Here is a 19,578-nt window from a genome sequence, read left to right as displayed (position 1 = left end):
GTTTTTATTATATAAAACTGCATGCAGGACACTGGACAGAACACTAGGGACAAAGGGGATGTGAAATTATTACATACAGCAATGTAATCTGTAAGATTACATTATACTGTATGTAATGTGTGTGTTTCACTTTTAGAATTTGGCGCCGATCTCTGTCCCCGTGCGTCGCAACGCTCGCAGGGAGCGGAGATCGGCTCCGTGATAGATCGAGTGAGACACGGCTCGCTCGTACAGCGCGGGGACATCGCTGGATCCGAGAGAGAAGGTAAGTAAACCTCCTCCTGGATCCAGCGATGCGGTCCCGAGTCTGGCTCGGGGTTACCGCTTTTGGCATAAAAATTCCACCCCGAGCCAGACTCGGGAATACCGTCAGGGGGGTTAATGCTGTACATTGTAGACCAGCAATGTTTAACTCAGTTTTCAAATACTGGAGTTCTAAACAGATCATATACTCAGAGTTTACTGTAGATTGCAAAGCCGACTTACAGTAAAGGTAATGTATAAACCGCCACAGTGGAGTGGTAACTGTCATCCTATCTTTTATTCCAATATTGCACAGACAACTTCATCTAATGCCGCATAAACACGATCAGACTATCGGGCGGACTTAGTCTGGCGGACTGTCCATACGAGCGGACCTGCCCACACATGGGACTTTTCCGGCGGACTAGGTCCGCCGAACTATCCGCCGTACTTTTGAAATGACACACACACACACACACACAGGAAAGTCCGTTCATTTTGAGCGCGGCTCCAGGTACCCAGGACTAGCAAAGGAAGTCAATGTCGCCGCCTTCGGCAGCGATATTGACACGTCGCTGGCCCCGTCACCAAGTATTGACTTAAACAACCGGCCGGGTAGCGTACTTGGATAAGGGTCTGATATGGACCTAGGGGGGACCCCCACACCGTTTTTTCAGCGTAGGGCTTCCCCTTTAAGTCCATACCAGGTGACGGGGCCAGCGACGATTCCCTCGCTGGTCCCAGCTACCTGGAGCCGCGCTCAAAATGAACAGACATTTCTCCATGTGGGAAAAGTCCGTTCATTTCAAAAGTACGGCGGACTAGCACACACACACGGCCGTATTGTCCGCCAGACTGCGAGTCCGGTGGACAAATTTTGGTGCAAAACTACTTTCTAAGTCCGCTGGACTTTTAGGTAAAAAAGTCCGCCGGAGCCCACACACGGGCAAATTGTCCGGCGGACTCGAGTCTGCCGGACTTTTCCCCCGGATTGTTTGATTGTGTGTACGCGGCATAACATTGCATAGAAAAAAACCTTACTATGACCATGCACTGCAATCAAAAATTATCATGGTTTCCTGCAATCATCAATACGAAAATAGAGGGAGGGTTGAAAGAAGCAAAACAATCTTCCATATACTTTAGAACGTACAGGGCCTATCATGACCAGTGACCATTCCCCATGGTATAATCAGCTGTCTGGAAAATGTCATAGGCAGTTGTGGGAAAATGACAGGACAGGGAACAATTTCCAGTTTGCAGTTTAGTGATACTTGAAGACTAAAGGTGGAAAACACACCCAAAGATTGTCTGCCATCTGATCCTGTTGAAAATACATAAATTGCATAATGAGCATGTGATATATAAATACCCAACATCACATGCAGTATTTTGATATTGAACAATAAAAAATGCCACACCTAAGATAACAATAAACAGCATGTAATGAATACATCAATCTTATTTAATCAATATTATTTATCACATTGGAACCATCAAACATTTCTGTAAAAATTTATGGAAATTCTTGTAGTAAAAGATTCAGTTCACATAATTTAACTGGGTGGTGTGGCCTTTTGGGTCATTCCCAAAGGCTGCAACACTGATTTTCATCAAGGATTTTGTGAATAAGGCATTTCTGGGACCTGTACTTGTATGACGTGTCAGAGATTTCATAGACTCTGTAGACCAGATGGAATTCATTACTCTATAAAATGAAAGACTACACTCCCCCATGACATTAACCAAAGAAACAGGCTATTGTAAATTTACAATACATTTTATCAATGACATGTCTAGTCCATACAAGATAACAAAGCTTTTGCTGGTACAGTCAAGCAAAGATGAAATCAACGAGGCCAATGGGCACAGCACTGAATGACATATCACATGATAACTAACAATATATCAGACATTTAAAACACGTGACTAGATGTCAGACTATATCATACATACATCTATCATAAGATTCCTTGCAATTTCATTTTAACAATGCAGGGTGATAACGACATCACATAGAACTGGGTGAAAATGATCACTAAGTTTGGTATGTTTTTTCTCAGTTAAAAAAAAAGTAATATTAGCTTGTGTTTTATTAAAGCATGCTGTTAAAAACCAAAGTGCAGTGCAGAGGTGGCTCTAGGCGTTGTGAGGCCTTAGGTGAAACTTACACATGAGGTCCCACTCATGCCCATAATGGGAAAAATTTCAAGCAATAAAAGTGGCTGCAGAAAGATGCACGGATCTAGCACACAGTTCATCAGCACCACTTCCAGGGCACCCACCTCACCCATCAGACATATGCAGCCAATAAAACATCTGGGACCAAGCAAGGTGGCAACCCACCCCTCTAAGAATTTCCCATGCCTTTGGAGGAGTGGGGGATCCCAACACAGTGCAGAGAGAGAGGGAGGAGTGAGGGAGAGAGACGGGGATAGAGAGAGGGGCTAGAGGGGGGGAGGGGGAGAGAGGGGGAGGGAGAGAGACGGGGATATAGAGAGGGACAAGAGAGGGGGGGAGAGAAGGGGGAGAGAGGGGGAGGGAGAGAGAATGAAGGGGGAGAGAGGGGAGGGAGAGAGACGGGGATATAGATAGGGGCAAGAGAGGGGGGAGAGAAGGGGAGAGAGGGGTAGGGAGAGAGAGAAGGGGGAGGGAGAGAGAGGGGGGAGGGAGAGAGAGGGAGAGGGGAGGGAGGGAGAGAGAGGAGGGAGAGAGAGATAGGAGGGAGAGAGAGGAGAGAGAGGGGGGAGAGGGAGGGGGAGAGAGGGAGGGAAAGAAAGAGAGAGAGGGGCGGAGGGGGAGAGAGTGAGTGGTGGGAAGGGGTAAGTGGGGGTGTGAGAGACTGAGGGTGACACAGAGGAAGGAGGTGAGAAAGAGAAGGGGTGAGGGAGAGAAAGAAGGGTAGTGGAAGAGAGGGGTGGTACGAGAGAGAAAAAGACGAGGGGTGGAAGAGAAGGGAAGAGGGGTGGGAGAGAAGGGAAGAGAGGGGGAGTGAGAGGGAGAGAGAGAGAAGGGGGGAGAGGGGAGAGAGAGGGCGAGAGAAAGAGGGGGAGAGAGAGGAGGAGAGAGAGAGAAGGGGGTGAGAGAGAGACAAGGGAGATGGGGCAGGGAGAGAGGGAGGGGGTAGAGAGGGGTAGAGATGGGGGAGAGAAAGGGAGAGAGGGGAGGATAGATGGGGAGGGAGAGAGGTAGAGAAAGAAGGAGGAGAGAGAGAGAGAGAAGGGGCGAGAGAGGGGGAGAGGGAGAGAGAGAGAGGGAGAGAGAGGGGGGGAAGAGAGAGAGGAAGGGAGAGTGAGTGGTGGGAAGGGATGAGTGGGGGTGAGAAAGACTGGGGGTGACAGAGGAGGGAGGTGAGAAAAAGAGGGGGTGAGGGAGAGAGAGAAGGGCTGTGGAAGAGAAGGGTGGTGCAAGAGAGAAAGAGACGAGGGGTGGGAGATAAGGAAAGAGAGGGGGTAGAGAGGGGGAGGAGAGAGGGAAAAGAGGGGGAGAGAGAGAGGGAAAGAAAGAGGAAGAGAGAAGGGGGGGAGAGGGTGGGAGAGAGGGGGAGGGAGAGGGAGAGAGGGGGAGGGAGAGGGAGGGAGAGAGAGGGGGAGAGAGAGAGGGGGAGAAAGGGGGAGAAAGGGAGGGAGAGAGATAAGGGGGGGGGGAAGAGGGAGAGAGAGAGAGAGAGAGGGGGAGAGGGAGAGAGAGAGGGGAAAGAGGGGGAGAGAGAGGGGGATAGAGAGAGAGGGGTGAGAGGGAGAGAGAGAGAGAGAGGGGGAGAGGGATCGAGAGAGGGAGTGAGTGGTGGGAAGAGGTGAGTGGGGGTGAGAGAGACTGGGGGTGACACAGAGGAGGGAGGTGAGAAAGAGAGGGTGATGCTAGAAAGGAGGGTGAAATAACGAGGGAGAGAGAAAGGGGAGAGAGGGTGGGAGAGAGGGTGGGAGAGAGGGGGAGGGAGAGAGAGGGGGGAGAAAGAAGGGGGGGGAGAGAAGGGGGAGAGAGAAGGGGGAGGGAGGGAGAGAGAGGGGGGGGGGAGAGGGAGAGAGAGAAGGAGGGGGAGAGGTCAGGGGAGCACCGCAGGCTGAAGGAGCAGCCCAGCTGTGGCTCCCACATGGACATGCCGCCGCCCGCACACACACCTTGTACAGATGGCATCTGGAGCTGGGTGCTGTCATCCGGCCGCTGTCACCACCTAGAGGCCTCAATTGTCCCGCTCCCTGCACCTGCTGCCACCAGCTCCGTGCTGGGGCCGCTCTTCCTTGGGCAGTTCCCGATTTGTCAGTCAGTCCCTGGGCCACAGAATCCCAGCAGGGGTAGGCGGAGCCACCGGCGTTGACATCAGTGATTGAGCAGAAGCAAATTAGGCAGCCGTGAGGCCCCTGTGAATGCGGGGCCTTAGACAGCCACCTAATTTGCCTAATTAGAGAGCCGCCTCTGGTGCAGTGTTTTGTAGATATGTTGAACCTTACTGTGAATACCATGTATATAATTTCATAGTCAGTCAAATAACTAAAACCCCCTAAGGGCCCATTCACACCTGCCTCAATACTTTGTGTTTATGCTGCATTTATTCAGCATTTCTTATAGCCTCATAACCACCCTTCAAATGCTGCCATGAATATTACAATGGTGCCATACAATGCTATACACACAGGAGTGGTAGTATTGTATCATGCTGTGTTAAAAATTAAGAATGTCGCTTGCATGATGCATTGACGCTTGTCAGTCTCCTCCATTGATTTCACTGGTGATGCTCTGTAACCGCATCTTAACAGCACCTATAACATTTATGGTGTGCTAGTAAAGCATTTATAAAGTGTTAGCTGGGCATTAGGGGAGAGACCAATGGCTTCTGTATCCCAGAATACACTGGGAAATAATAGAGAACTAGGACAGAAAAGTCACTTCCTGGTTGTAAAGCGCACCTCTGCGGTGACAACATTTGCTTCTGTCTGCAGACAAAATCATCAGGCCAGCCAACAATACTGTCAGTGCCAGGTAGGAGCAGAGGTATTGAACATTATTGTCAGAGTGAAGCTTTTTGTTTTAGCAAACCTGAGCTGGACCAAGCCAAGCATCAAAGAGATCAAAGTATACAAATCCATTCTGCAGAGAATTCACAAAAATGGCTGCTATCACACCGCAACTAAACCACACCTCAAAAATGATCATTTTTCTCTAAATCACTTCCACTTGCCACTAGAAAAGCAAAACTTCCATGGGCATTTATCAAGCATTCTTGAAGTGTTTTCTATGCTTCATAAACACACCAAAAAAAAAAATGTCATAAACACATCATAGATGAGTGTTTAGTGAGCATTGCTTCATTCTTTATAATCAAAACACATGTCAATGAGCCCTAAAACCTAGGCAAGCAATAGAAAAAAAAACTATGATTTAATGCAGTGTACTTTGCTCTAACAGTGAAAAAATGCCAAATAGGGAGGCATGTCCAGAAGTCTCAGGAAATCTAAGAGCTGTACTGCATGCAGATACCATAGCCTCAAACAGACGGGAAGTTATCTACATATCAACCTCAACCATATTATATATAAATAACTCATTCATCTCTACCAAGTTTTTTGGTAATAGTAGTAGCACTGTATATATCAATGAAGCCATGGTGTTAGTACTACTGACAATCTGCCAAATCTTCCCACTACCAGACTTCATGCATCCTTTCTAGACACAATGAACAGTCATTTGCGAGCTTTGTTTCTGTTGTTTTATTGGGGGGTACAACTTGGATAGGGATTGGGATAGGGGATGCCCATAAAATTAATCATTGCCATCATATTTACAGGTTTTAATATGCTTTGATCTGTTTAGAGCCTGAAGATAGAATGTGCACACTTGACTAAGTAAAAATCTTTTCCTGCAGCTCCCTGCAGACTGTTACTCCCTCCTATGCAGACTATTACTCCCTGCATCTCCATGGTGAAGACTCTGCTAGTGATCGTGTAGAAGCAGAATTTCCTTACAGGCTCCCTGGCACATCCTCCAGCCATCCATTGTGGTAACACCCACCGACCTTCCAACCTTTCAGCCCTGAGTCCTTGATGTGGAACTTTCCCGGACCATGCATTCCGACAGCGTCTCCTGCCCCTTCTGCTCCAGGTGCTCCTTGCCACTGACCGTGTGGTGACAGAGACATTGCAAATGACCGTGTAAAGGCAATGTTCCCTCACAGCTCTCCCCCGGCCTCCTCCTGTGATCACACACCCCCCCAGATGGGGGTGTGATCCTGTGGCTGTCTAGCACTCCATTCTACATGTCAACCAGTCGACTTCTCCTCCCCAGCAGCATGTGACCTCAGCAAGCATATATAGGAGCCCCGCCCCCTGCCAATGCCAGTTAGGGATTGGTCAGAGCTCCCACATGTGCTGCCTGGATCTCCAGCTCTAGGCCCAGCCTCATCTTCCAGAACATTCTCCCTGGAAGCAGGGGAGGTGCCTCAGAGTGGATCCCAGGTGGTCACACCCACTGCTACTCTAACCACTCCCAGCCCCAGAATCAAAACAGACAGGCCTAGCTTGCAGCATAGTCCTGCCTAAATTTTCCCGTGCTGAACAAACCTAATAAAACAACCCTTACTAGCATCTACCTCAGTGGTGCCCAACTAGTGGCCTCGGGGGCAACATGTGGCCCGCAGAGCCCTCTGATGTGGCCCACACCCTCCTGCTCTGGGATGGCTGGTTGGCAAGCCCAGATCGCAGGTTCCCGACTCACCATCCCAGAGCATCAGTGTTCTGAATGAAGCTGGTGGTAGAGGAAGCAAGCAGTTGTGTAGCAGAGCCACATAAGACAATGCTTCCTGTATAGTGCCACATCCTGTCACAGGCGGAGGGATACCAATTGCACTCTGCCTGGAACAGCAACAGCTGGCGATACCCGAATTGAAGACTGTTATTAAAGGTATGTTTAATACTATAATCACAGTGTATGAATGGGCATATCTATTCAGCAGTGGTTACTCGGCTGCTTTCAAACTGCACTGAGCCATAGACCTCTGTTATTACCTACGACTTTGGTGCGCTTTCACAAAGTGCACAACACCTGCAGGATATAATAGAATTATATGGCAAAGTGCAGCTAACCCCAAGAAAAGCCAGAGGTGCACTGCTCTGGGTAGACCACAGCACATCAGTGTGAAAGCAGCCTTAGACCCCTTTCACATGATTGGTTCCGACCCAATCAGACCCTCCATTCAAATGTAAACAGACTTTTGTCCGTTTAAACCTGCATACCTTCAATCCGATCCGCTAAAAGAAAAAAAACAGAAGGGGATCTATCTGCTTTTATCTGGGCTGATCGGATGGCCCTATAGAGTAGAGTGAGCTGTGTCCACTCTGCATATGCAGAGTGTACATGGGCTTGTCATTCGCCCACTCAGCTCATTGTGGCCTGCAGCTCGTTACCAAGTCGCTTAAGTGGCCCTTGCTCTTCAAAAGGTTGGGCATCCCTGACCTACCTTCTGGTAGAGGGTGCTACATCAATTTCATCCAAAGTTACATGCAAAGATACAAATCATGAAGGTTGAAAAAAGACAATTGAAAAAAATTGGAAAGGACAACTAAGAAAAAAAAAACTCAACACAGTGTAACCCTGTCCACAACTAGTGCTGGTAAATTTATACCAGATATGTTAAATTATGTAACTTTATTCAGCCAGTCTATGTGTGCAGGTTTTCCCAGTTTATGCAGATTTTCTTTCTGCGACTAACCAGCATTTTAGAAAATGCCCCACAATGTATGGAATTCAGCAAACGGGCAAACACCTGACGTTCGACTCGAACCACGGGCTCATCCCTACTCACTAAAGACACCCCCCCCTAAAAACGGAAAAAATATTTCAAAGTATAAAAACAGAAAAAAAAATGACTTTTTGGGGGGCGGCAACCCCCCTAGGTCTGCCTGCACAGGTCCGCCCTCCCCTCCCACACTCATCCCTCCATAGTGATGGTCCCCCCCCCCCTGCACTCACCCCTCTTCAGTGGGGATCTGTCTGCTGATCCCTGCAAAGCAGGTGGATGACAGGTCTGTGTCCACTCCGCTGATGCAGAGCGGACATGGAAACAGCCGCTATGGGGCTCTATGGGGTAGTCGGATGGAAACAACCGGCTGTCCATTTCCATCCAATACCATCCGATCTGTTTTTAGCGGACCGGATTGGATCGGATGCAGGCGATTGTAAAAGGACACATGTCCATTTACATCAGCCTCTTCATAAAGAACAATAGGTGATCCGATTGGGCCCACCTAAAAACCTGTCATGCAGATCTGATCAGTGTGCTTGTTCGAAAGGAGCCTAAGGCTTTGTTCACACAGGGCATACAGAGCATACTTTTACAGGGATGCACAGGTGTTCCATGCATCCCTGTGCAGGCAGTTCCATTAGTGTCATTTGGGATGTAGCAATTGCACAAACAGAGCCGTTGCTCCCAATTTTACACCCATGCATGCATGTGCCTGAGCTCACACTGACTGCGTTCACGGTCATGTACCCACACCCACACGGATGTCAGATTGGGAACAGCAGCTATGCCTGTGCAGCCATAGCATCCCAATCGACACAAATGGGACTGCCTGTACGGGGATGCATGCAACACCCGTGAATCCCTGTGCGGGTAAACATGGCCCCCCATGGGCATACACCTTAGTATGCCACATGTGAACAAGGCTTTAGTAGTAATTTAGCAGGAATTTTGTAAGTTATGTTGTGTTTGTGTGCTCTATTAATGATTTTAGTGTATGTTTTGCGAAAATATTGTTTTGATAAACATTTGTGCAAATATCGTGCTGCCTGAAAAATCAGTAGCACCTTCTTTTTATTCTACTGCTATGTGCTTTCAGAAAATGTATGCTTTGGGGGGTCTTTTACAAACTCTGAAAGCTGTAAGTGAAAAAGGAAAACCTCCAGATTTTCAAAGAAACTTTTGCATACCTCAGATTTTCACTATTTCTCAAAAATATGCAATTTAAAATGTACAAATATTTGTTATTTATTAACTCAATATAGGTTACAGGTTTTGCTCAAGAGTATCCCTGTATTTAGCACCATCCATCTTTCCATCATCTCTGACCAGTTTCCCAGTCCGGACTGCTGAAAAACATCCCCACAGCATGATGCTTCCACCACCATGTTTCACTGTGGGATTGGTGTTCTTTGGGTGATGTGATGTGTTGTGTTTGCGCCAGACATAGCGTTTTCCTTGATGGCCAAAAAGTAAAATTTTGGTCTCATCAGACCAGAGCACCTTCCTCCATACATTTTGTGAGTCTTCCACGTGCGATGTATGTGTGGAGTGCTGCGCAAATTGAAGGCACTATATGGGTACCTTAAATAAATAATATATAATAGAGGAGTATCTTAATGAGACACAATGTACAGGGGTAAGGACAATTGTGGACACTCATGCAGGTTGAACTGGATGGACTAGTGTCTTTATTCAACCTTATTAACTATGTAACTATGATTTTTGCTGTGCAGCCATCTCTTGGCAGGTTTGCTGTTGTGCCATGTTCTTTCCATTTGGTTATGATAGATTTAATGGTGCTCCTAGGGATCATCAAAGATTTGGATTTTTTTTATAACCTAACCCTGACTTGTACTTCTCAACAATATTGTCCCTTACTTGCTTGGAGAGTTCCTTGGTCTTCATGGCAGTGACACTTATGCCACGTACACACGATCAAACAATCCGGTGGAAAAGTCTGGCAAACTCAAGTCCGCCGGACAATCCCCCCCGTGTGTAGCCTCCTGCGGACTTTTTTTACCCAAAAGTACGGCGAACTTAGAAAGTAGTTTTGCACTCCAATCTTACCGCCGGACTCGCATTTCGGCGGACAATCCGGTCGTGTGTGCGCCAGTCTGCCGTACTTTTGAAATGAATGGACTTTTCCCGCCCGGAGAAAAGTTCGCTCATTTTGAGCGCATCTCCAGGTAGGCGGGGCCAGCGAAGGAGGCATCGCTGGCCCCGCCACCTGTATGGACTTAAAGGGGAACCCCAACGCCGAAAAAATTCGGCGTGGCGGTCCCCCCAGGTCCACATCAGACCCTTGTCCGAGCACGCTACCCAGCCGGCCAGGAAAGGGGGGGACGAGCGAGCAGCCCCTCCCTCCTGAGCCATACCAGGCCGCGTGCCCTCAACATGGGGGGGTGCCTTGGGGAAGGGGTGCCGCGCGGCTCCCCCACCCCAAAGCACCTTGTCCCCATGTTGATGAGGACAAGGGCCTCTTCCCGACAACCCTGGCCATTGGTTTTCGGGGTCTGCGGGCGGGGGGCTTATCGGAATCCGGGAGCCCCCTTTAATAAGGGAGCCCCCGGATACCAGCCCCCCACCCTATGTGAATGAGTATGGGGTACAATGTACCCCTACCCATTCACCTGTGGAAAAAAGTAAAAATAAAACACAACACACAAGGGTTAAAATAGTTTATTGCACAGCTCTGGGGGTCTTCCGTCTTCGGGGGTCTTCTCGCCAGACTCCTCCGCTATCTTCTGCTAGCTCTTTTGCTAGCAGAGGAGCCCGGCTTTCTTCTTCGCCTCCGCCCTCTTCCTCCGACTTCGGGGGTCTTAGATTGCACACAGGTGGACATCATTTCAATAACTATGTGACTTCTGAAGGTAATTGGTTGCACCAGAGCTTTTTATGGGCTTCATAACAAAGGGGGTGAATACATACACACATGCCAATTATGAGGTTTTTTATTTCTGAAAAATAGTTTTATGTATATATCTTTCTAATTTTACTTCACCAACTTAGATTATTGGGTTCTGATCCATCACATATAATTCAGAATGAAAAAACATTGAACTACAATAAAGGCTGTAATGTAACAAAATAGGTAAAAAGTCAAGGAAGTGAATACTTTTGCAAGGAACTGTATCTGCTAATCATGATTTTAGTGGATTTTTAGCCAAAATATTGTTTTGATAAACATTTGTGCAAATATCCTGGGACCTTAGAAATCAGTAGCACCTTATTTTTATTCTACTGGTCTTGTGCTTTCGGAAAATATTTTGAGGGTTTTTTTAAAAAAAAACTCTGAAAGCTATAAGTGAAAAATAAAAAAAGCTAAGAAAAAATTGCAAAAATGGTCTGGCTAACTGAGTGTATAAAATGGAGCACAGGGCCTGGCAGAAAAAGGGTTAAAGGGGGGTGCAGAAGTGAACTGTGGACAGGGTACAAATGTGAGCTGTGAACAGAGGTACAAAGATGAGCTGTGGTTAGGAGTGCAGATGCGAGATGTGGACAAGGGGTGCAGAAGTCAGGTGTGGAGGTGAAGGGGAGAAGAGGTCATGCAGGAGAGGAATAATAGCAGTGGGAAAAGGGTTCATTCACTAAGCTGTATTAATTAAACTTTGTTATTTTATCTTGTCGTCATTTAATTCTCATACATTTAATTCTCATACCAAAATATTGCTTAGGCATTTAACCACTTCAGCCCTTTCCTGACCAGAGCACTTTTTGCGATTCGGCACTGTGTCACTTTAACTGACAATTGCGTGGTCGTGTGACATTGTAAAATTGACGTCCTTTTTTTACCACAAATAAAGCTTTCTTTTGGTGGTATTTGATCACCTCTGCGGTTTTTATTTTTTGTGCTATAAGCAAAAAAAGAGCGACAATTTTGAAAAAAAGAATGCAATATTTTTTCTTCTTGCTATAATAAATGTCCACCAAAAATATATAAAAAAAACAATTTTTTTTCCCCACAGTTTAGGCCAATATGTATTCTTCTACATATTTTTTGTAAAAAATAAATCGCAATAAGCGTATATTGATTGGTTTGTGCAAAAGTTATAGCGTCTACAAAATAGGGGATAGTTTTATGGCATTTTTATTATTTTTTGTAATTAATAATGGCAGCGATCTGAAATTTTTTATCATGAGTGCGACATTATGGCAGACAAATCGGACACTTTTGACACCATTTTGGGACCATTGTCATTTATACAGCGATCAGTGCTATAAAAATGCACTGATTACTGTGTAAATGACACTGGCAGGGAAGGGGTTAACCACTAGGGGGAGATGAAGGGGTTGAGTGTGTCCTAGGGAGTGATTCTAATTGTGGGGGGATGGGCTACCTAGGACATGACAGCAGTCACTGCTCCCGATCACAGAGAGCAGTGATCTCTGTCATGACACAAGACAAAAAGGGTAAATGCCTTGTTTACATAGGCACTTCCCCTTTTTACCTTTCCACACCGAAAATTGTGGGCCGCCGGAGAACATCAAATTCCCAGGACCTGCTGGCACATTCCTGCGGTGGGCGCGCGTGCCCTAAAGGTGGAAAATTTAAAGGGACGTACCTGTACACCCATTTGCCTGCCTGTGCCACTGTGCCAATGTACATCTGTGTGCGGCGGTCGGCAAGCGGTTATTTGCTGTTCCTAAACATGGACATATTTAAATATTGCCATTTTTTATTACCCATAAATTAGTAATTCTCTATGAAGTGTTATGTTATACCCACCTTTAATAACTCCGGATTCTGCTCTCCTCAAAAACACATCATAGAATCTGACAAATAATGTCAGCCAGAAGCTAGTGATATTTTAAGGTGTCATAATTTTTGTGAACTGACTTTTACATATAAACTCTGACAAAATTGATAGAATAATGCATGCAGCAAAAACTGCACATATGTAATAAGACCTTTTGTGAACTGAAAACATAATTTTGGTTTAAGCATTTTACAGTGCACTCAGGTAAATTTATTGCATGGGTTATTGTTTTAGTGAACTGACCATACAGAGAAACAGGTCTTATGGAAAGATGATATTACTTTCTATACACCTGACTAGGCATGGATCACTGATGTCATGCTAGTTGTATTTTTAAAGTGATACTAAACTCTGGTTTAACCACTTGCTTACTGGGCACTTAAACCCCCCTCAGTCCCAGACCAATTTTCAGCTTTCAGCGCTGATGCACTTTGAGTGACAATTACGCGGTCATACAACACTGTACCCAAATTAAATTTTTATCATTTTTTTCCCACAAATAGAGCTTTCTTTTGGTGGTATTTAGTTACAGCTCGGAGTTTTATTTTTTGCTAAACAAACAAAAAAAGATGCAAAAAAAAAAAAAAAAAATCATGTTTTAATAGTTTGTTATAAAATTTTGCAAACGGGTCATTTTTCTCCTTCATTGAAGTGCGCTGATTAGGCGGCACTGATAGGCTGCATTGGTGGGCACTGATGGGCTGCATTGGTGGGCACTGATGGGCTGCATTGGTGGGCACTGATAGGCTGCACTGGTGGGCACTGATAGGCATAGTTAAGGCGGCACTAATAGGCACAGATAAGGCGGCACCGATGGGCACAGATAAGGCGGCACTGATGGGCAAAGATGGGCACAGATAAGATGGCACGGATGGGTGGCACGGATAAGTGGCACGGATGGGTGGCACGGATGGGCACTGATAGGTACCACAGATAGATGGGACTGATGGGCACTGATAGGTGGCACTGATAGGTGGCTCTGATAGGTGGCACTGCTGGGCACTGATGGGCGGCACTGCTGGGCACTGATGGGCGGCACTGCTGGGCACTGATGGGCGGCACTGGGGTGCAGCACCTTTGAGGCAGATTTTGGGTGGCACTGTGGGTGGCACTGCTGGGTGGCACTGTGGGTGGCACTGTGGGCACTGCTGGGTGGCACTGTGGGCACTATGGGCACTGCTGGGTGGCACTGACAGGGGGGCACTTACTTTATTTCAGGATGGCACTGCGGGTGGCAGGTGGGCACTGGCAGGGGGCAGGTGTCCGCTTGAATTGCTGGCCGTGATCGGGACTGATGTCCCGAACACGGCCGCCGGCGATCGGCTTTTTTTTTTTCTCCTCGCGCTGTCAGCGCGAGGAGGAATACTAGCCGATTACCGGCTCCGTTTTATCACATGATCAGCTGTCATTGGCTGACAGCTGATCACGTGATAAGGGGTCGGGATCGACCCCTTACACGGATCGGTGATCAGGCGAGTCTCACGGACTCGCCGATCACAGAGCGCGCCAAGCGCGCCCCTCAGGGGGCGCGCAGGCCGCTCGTATCCGGGACGACGTCAATAGACGTAGTCCCGGAAATGTGGGTCCGCGCTGTTGCCGTCATTTTGCAATAGCGCGGATCCCAAGTGGTTAAAAAGAAAAAAAATCTATTCAAGTATGTATTATTAACTCCAAATTCCTTTTTTTCTGCTGTTGTGATCTAACCATCTCCTGTTAGAGGATGGCTATGTTTGTTCTCCATGGTCCCACTGTATGTAGAAACATAATTATCCTTTCTTGCTCATGCCTGAGATGGACTAGCGGCTATGTACTATAGCCTACTAGGTTCTGTACTTTGTATAGGGCAGTGCACATGCCAGCAAATCATAAATGCAAATTTCCTGGGCTAATAGGCAATGAGGTTGTCAAAAAAAAATAGCACTGGGGTGTTTGTGTTTATGTGGGTGGGGGGAGAGGGGACATATACCAGAGGGGAAAAAAATCAATTTTATCAGGACCAGTGATTTTTATTAGAATGGTTTTAAAATGCTGACAAATTACAATTTTTCTTTCTATCATGTATCTATTTCACTAAAGTTCCCCCAAACATTTTAGAGGAATCAGTGTGCTGTTTTTGTTTACAACAAAGACGCTGCCAATGAAATATCAATTTACATGTTATAATTTCTTTCTTTTTAAAAGTCACCTTTGATGTAGCACATCCTACAGCAAGAATGGAAAACATGGGTGGGGGGTTGACTCCTGGAAAAGCACCTTGCCCCTTTGTTGGTGCAAACAATGGCCCTTTCTCCACATCCATGGATGGTGGTGTTAGGGGTCTGTGGGCAGGGGGTTGGCATAATCTTGAGGCCCCCTTTGAAAATAAGATACCAGTCCACATAGCATCCCTACTCATTCACAAAAAAATGTTACATAGAGAAGACAAAACCCAGTAAAATAAAAATCCCCAAAAATGTAATAAATTTTAAAACCATTGTCAATAATAGTAATGCATGCTTGTCAAAAAAACAAACAAAACAAAACTCAATGACCTGGTGCACACAACCAATCCCAATGGTACTGCTCACATAATGATAGCTTCTTGAAGTGCAGACTGAATTGTCAGCTCATTCTTAGTCCAAAGGCATGTTTGATAAGTCAATTGGCATAATTGAGTGTGTTCAAAATTACATTATAAACGTACTGTATATTATGTTGAAATATATTTAACCATTTCTCTTTGTGAGGAAAATCTGGTGCAGCCTTGATGGGTATGAAAAATGTTGTGTGTGTCACAGAGGCACCTGTTGAGGGAGAGGTTAATGTGTCAAGGAGAAAAGTGGTCCTTACGGAGAGAAATATGAAGTTGTTGGTCCTAAGTACTGATGTCAGAATATACATACTGGACAATCCTTTCTCAGTATGCTCTCTTCCTCTCCTGCCCATCACACTGGTTGTTAAATGACAGTACATTGCAGTGGGCAAATCCATGGTCATAATTAAGTCCAATACAGGCTTTTGAATGTGTTAACTGCTGTACACTGTCAGTCAACAGGCAGGTGGACTTTATGAGCAACCAGTCTCTCTGCTCTCTATCAGGATGCACCCACCCAGCGACAAGTTATTGACCAAAGATGGGCATTGCCATATTTGGGTCATGATGTCATCACTATCACTGGCTCCTTTGTTTACAATTAGCTTTCAAATTTCCTGGCTGACAGTTAAATGGGGTCAGGGATATAGTACCGTAAAGGAAGTTTTCACATTCATGACAGCTTTACATTAAAGGCAGGCCTCACTCTTAATACCGGTGTAGCTTCCTCCTGTGGTTAGGTTGTTAGGCTAAATTTTGTTTTTGAAATCAGCGTAGTTAATAGATGTTTGATTTATTCTACCTGCTTCTGGGAGTATCTTCCAGAATATAGCGCAGGAAAAATCAAATACCAGGTTATTATAATTATCATGGAAGGGGACATCTGGGAGGTGAATGAGAAGGTGATATATATTTGGGAGGCCCGGTTCTTTCTCTAATAGCACGGTTCCAGTTCTCCTGGGGCTGCTGCCCCTGAGATGCAGCTGGAATGTACTGCAATTGAGCCTCAGTAGGTGCTGAATTGAGGGTTTGGAGATAATTATTAAAGGGACTTTTGCTGGAGAGCACTGTCCTGAAATCCCAGTCTAGAGAAGGATCTTAAAAAAAACATAAAAGAAGAGAGCACAAAGCCACCCTAGTATAACTCAGCTTTACTATGGTAAAGTTTAAAACACTGCAATGGTCAAACTCACATTGTGTGAAGATAGATACAACATAAAGATTTCATTGTGGCTGCACTCCTAAAGCCACCTTAAGATCCTGACAGGGGAAGGGGGAGCCAAGAACGTTCAACCTAGCTGCCCAGATCCTGGCAGCACATCTGAGGCTATCCACCACCATGCTAGATGTGCAGATCCTAATGCGCGTTTGCCTGGTTTAGCAAGTGCTGCTCTCCGAGAACACACAAACCCACATGAGCAGGATACAGAGGGGAAGAGAGTGAGGACGTCACACAATTGCCATAACAATGCTTTTCAGAGGCATGGCCTCCTTCCTCAGGTTGCGCCCACTAACTCGCTGGTTACTCACCAATTTATAGGGGAAGAAAGATGTGCTCACAGTAACTCCTCCCCTGTATCAGATATTAAAGGGACCCTGGGGTAGTAAAAGGCAAAAAAAAACACTTACCACCTTTGTAACCAATGCCTATAAGTATTTTTTGCCTTTCCTACCTCTGTATCCCTTTAAGATCTGAGACGGGGAGGTGTCTCCATGAATACATCTTTCTTTCCCTATAATTTGGTGAATTACCAGAGAGTTAGTGGGTATGACCTGAGGACATCCCATTCTCTTCCCCTGGTATCATGCTTGCACGGGTTTATGTGTCCTCGGAGATCAGCAGCCCAGGTGAATGCGAATTAGGATCTACACATTGAGCGTGGTGGTGGATAGCCTCGGATGTGCTGCCAGGATCTGGGCATCTAGGTTGAATGTCCACGGCTCCCCCAACAGCCCAGTCGGGATCTTGAGGTGGTTTTAGGAGTGTGGCCACAGTAGAATCCTTATGCTGTATCTATCTTCACACTATGTGAGTTTGACCATTGTAGTATTTTTAATTTTACCATATTAAAGCCAAGTTACACTAGGACAGCTTTGTGCTCTCTTCTTTTGTGTTTTGTCTTGATGTGTTCCTGCCAAACAGAGGATGCATATAGAGCAGCAGCACCCTTTGACTTGTCTAATTATCACCAATACCCAGCTGGAGGTCTATATTAAACTGTTGATCAGCGCACCTGCTAGCTTTTTATTTTTATTTTGTGTGTAGAGAAGGATGTTTATGACCCTCACTGAGCAACTACCTATGAAAGGTGGGTGGCAGACAACTCATAGGACATTGTGAGTAAGATCTGAGTTTGGGACATTCATGTGTGGCTGATACTATAAGGATTTGTACTAAGAAGTCTGTCCTCCTATTGCTTCTAAAATCGTTTAATGTACCCTGAACCTTTCCTTGAACCCCTTTCCTGTTTCAAGTTATTCAGCAATAAATTCTAAAAAGACATCCCCTAGACTGAGTCTGTATTGTCGGAGTGCATGGAACTGTGCAAGTGACTGGCAGGCTCTGTACTAGCAAGGAAGAACCTGTGTCATTCTCAGCAGCCCCTCTGGGGATGAGCGCTACATTGGCATGAATTTCTTAATCTGCAAGCTTGCTGTAATTCAAGAATCTGTCATTGTCATAGTGGCAAGTTCTTCAAGTGGCGATAGTTAGAACTACCTGAATTTATCTCCTGTGACTGTAATGTTACCAATGTAAATGCTTGTCTGAATTAGGCACAGGTAATTCTAAAGGAAACTACTGCCAACAATGTGTCCTAAAGGCTTTATGGGATTCCCCTCACAGTCTCTAACAATATTAAAGAGTAACGTACCATAAGAATATTCATTACAATAGGTACATCTGAAACAGAAAGCATAAATTAAAGACTGTACTACACTATACATGTTTAATCAAGATAATAGTATTTTGTTTCTAAAAGCTTTATCCTCATAATTTTCCATAAATACCTCATGTGACATAGGTTCAACATTAGTAGTAACATAGGCCAAGGATCTCTAGTAACCAACTGCTGCTAGCCAATCTCCTAAGTCTGCTGAATGTTCTGGTTGCCCATTCTCTAGCAGTCACCTCAGAACTATATACATTTCCACTTTTACAGCAAAAACACACCCATCTCCCCTGTAGCACGCTGCTAGAGGACCCATGTCCAGCAGGATACAGCCAATATACAAGCACTTTGGGACTAAGTAAGCTCCTGCCCTATGATGCATGCATAGTTTCAGCATGTACAGTATATATGCATGCATAGCTCCAGCAACCTATGCTTCCACTAGCCACAAGCATAATAGAGGCACTACACCATTCACCAACTTAATTCAGGCATTATACCACTGACACCAGTAGCCTTTATGAGGAAAAAAGAAAATAAAAGGTAAAAAAAAGAAAAAAAATTAAATTTTTAAATAATGTTTACAAGAAAAAAATGTAACAAGAAAAAATGCTACCTCCACGTTCAGAACCTTTGTCTTTCGTTTTAGTCCTGTCTGCCCTTTTTAAAATAAAGAGAATGTCCTAACTGTAATGGCAGTTAGGGTGATAGGGAGTAGTGCTTTGGTGCAAAAGAAAAAAATCCCAGAGAAACATCCCCCTTAAAGCCCCGATATTTTTCCTTGCCTCCAGCACCCCAACCCTCCTTGTCACAGTCAACACTTCAGCACTCTTCCTTCTCCTTTCTGCCAACATCCCTACACTCCCCTTGAGCACATGCAGACAGTCTATGGCTGTAGATTTTTTCCCTAAAACTATACCTCCAATGCCCTGATTATAATACTATTATTATTATTATACAGGATTTATATAGCGCCAACAGTTTACGCAGCACTTTACAACATCGGGGAAGACAGTACAATTACGATACAATACAGGAGGGACTAGAGGGCCCTGATCGTTAAAACGTACAATCTAGAACGGAGGGTCAAGTGGAACAAAGGGTAGTAGCTGTGGGGTATAATCAGATGGACAAAATGAAAATACAGTTGTTAGGTGTGGGTAGGATAGGCTTCTCTAAAGAGGAGGGTTTTCAGGGATCGTCTAAAACAGGGATCTGCAATCAGCTGTTGCAAAACTACAAGTCCCATCATGCCTCTGCCTCTGGGTATCATGCTTATGGCTGTCAGAGTCTTGCTATGCCTCATGGTATTTGTAGTTCTGCAACAGCTGGAGGTCCGCTAATTCCATATCCTTGGTCTAAAAGCTAATAGAGAAG

This window comes from Lithobates pipiens, unplaced genomic scaffold (genome assembly GCF_037356315.1).
Source record: "Lithobates pipiens isolate NorthernLeopardFrog02 unplaced genomic scaffold, aLitPip1_a1.2 Scaffold_19, whole genome shotgun sequence".
NCBI lineage: Eukaryota > Metazoa > Chordata > Amphibia > Anura > Ranidae > Lithobates > Lithobates pipiens.
This window is presented reverse-complemented; position numbering follows the sequence as displayed.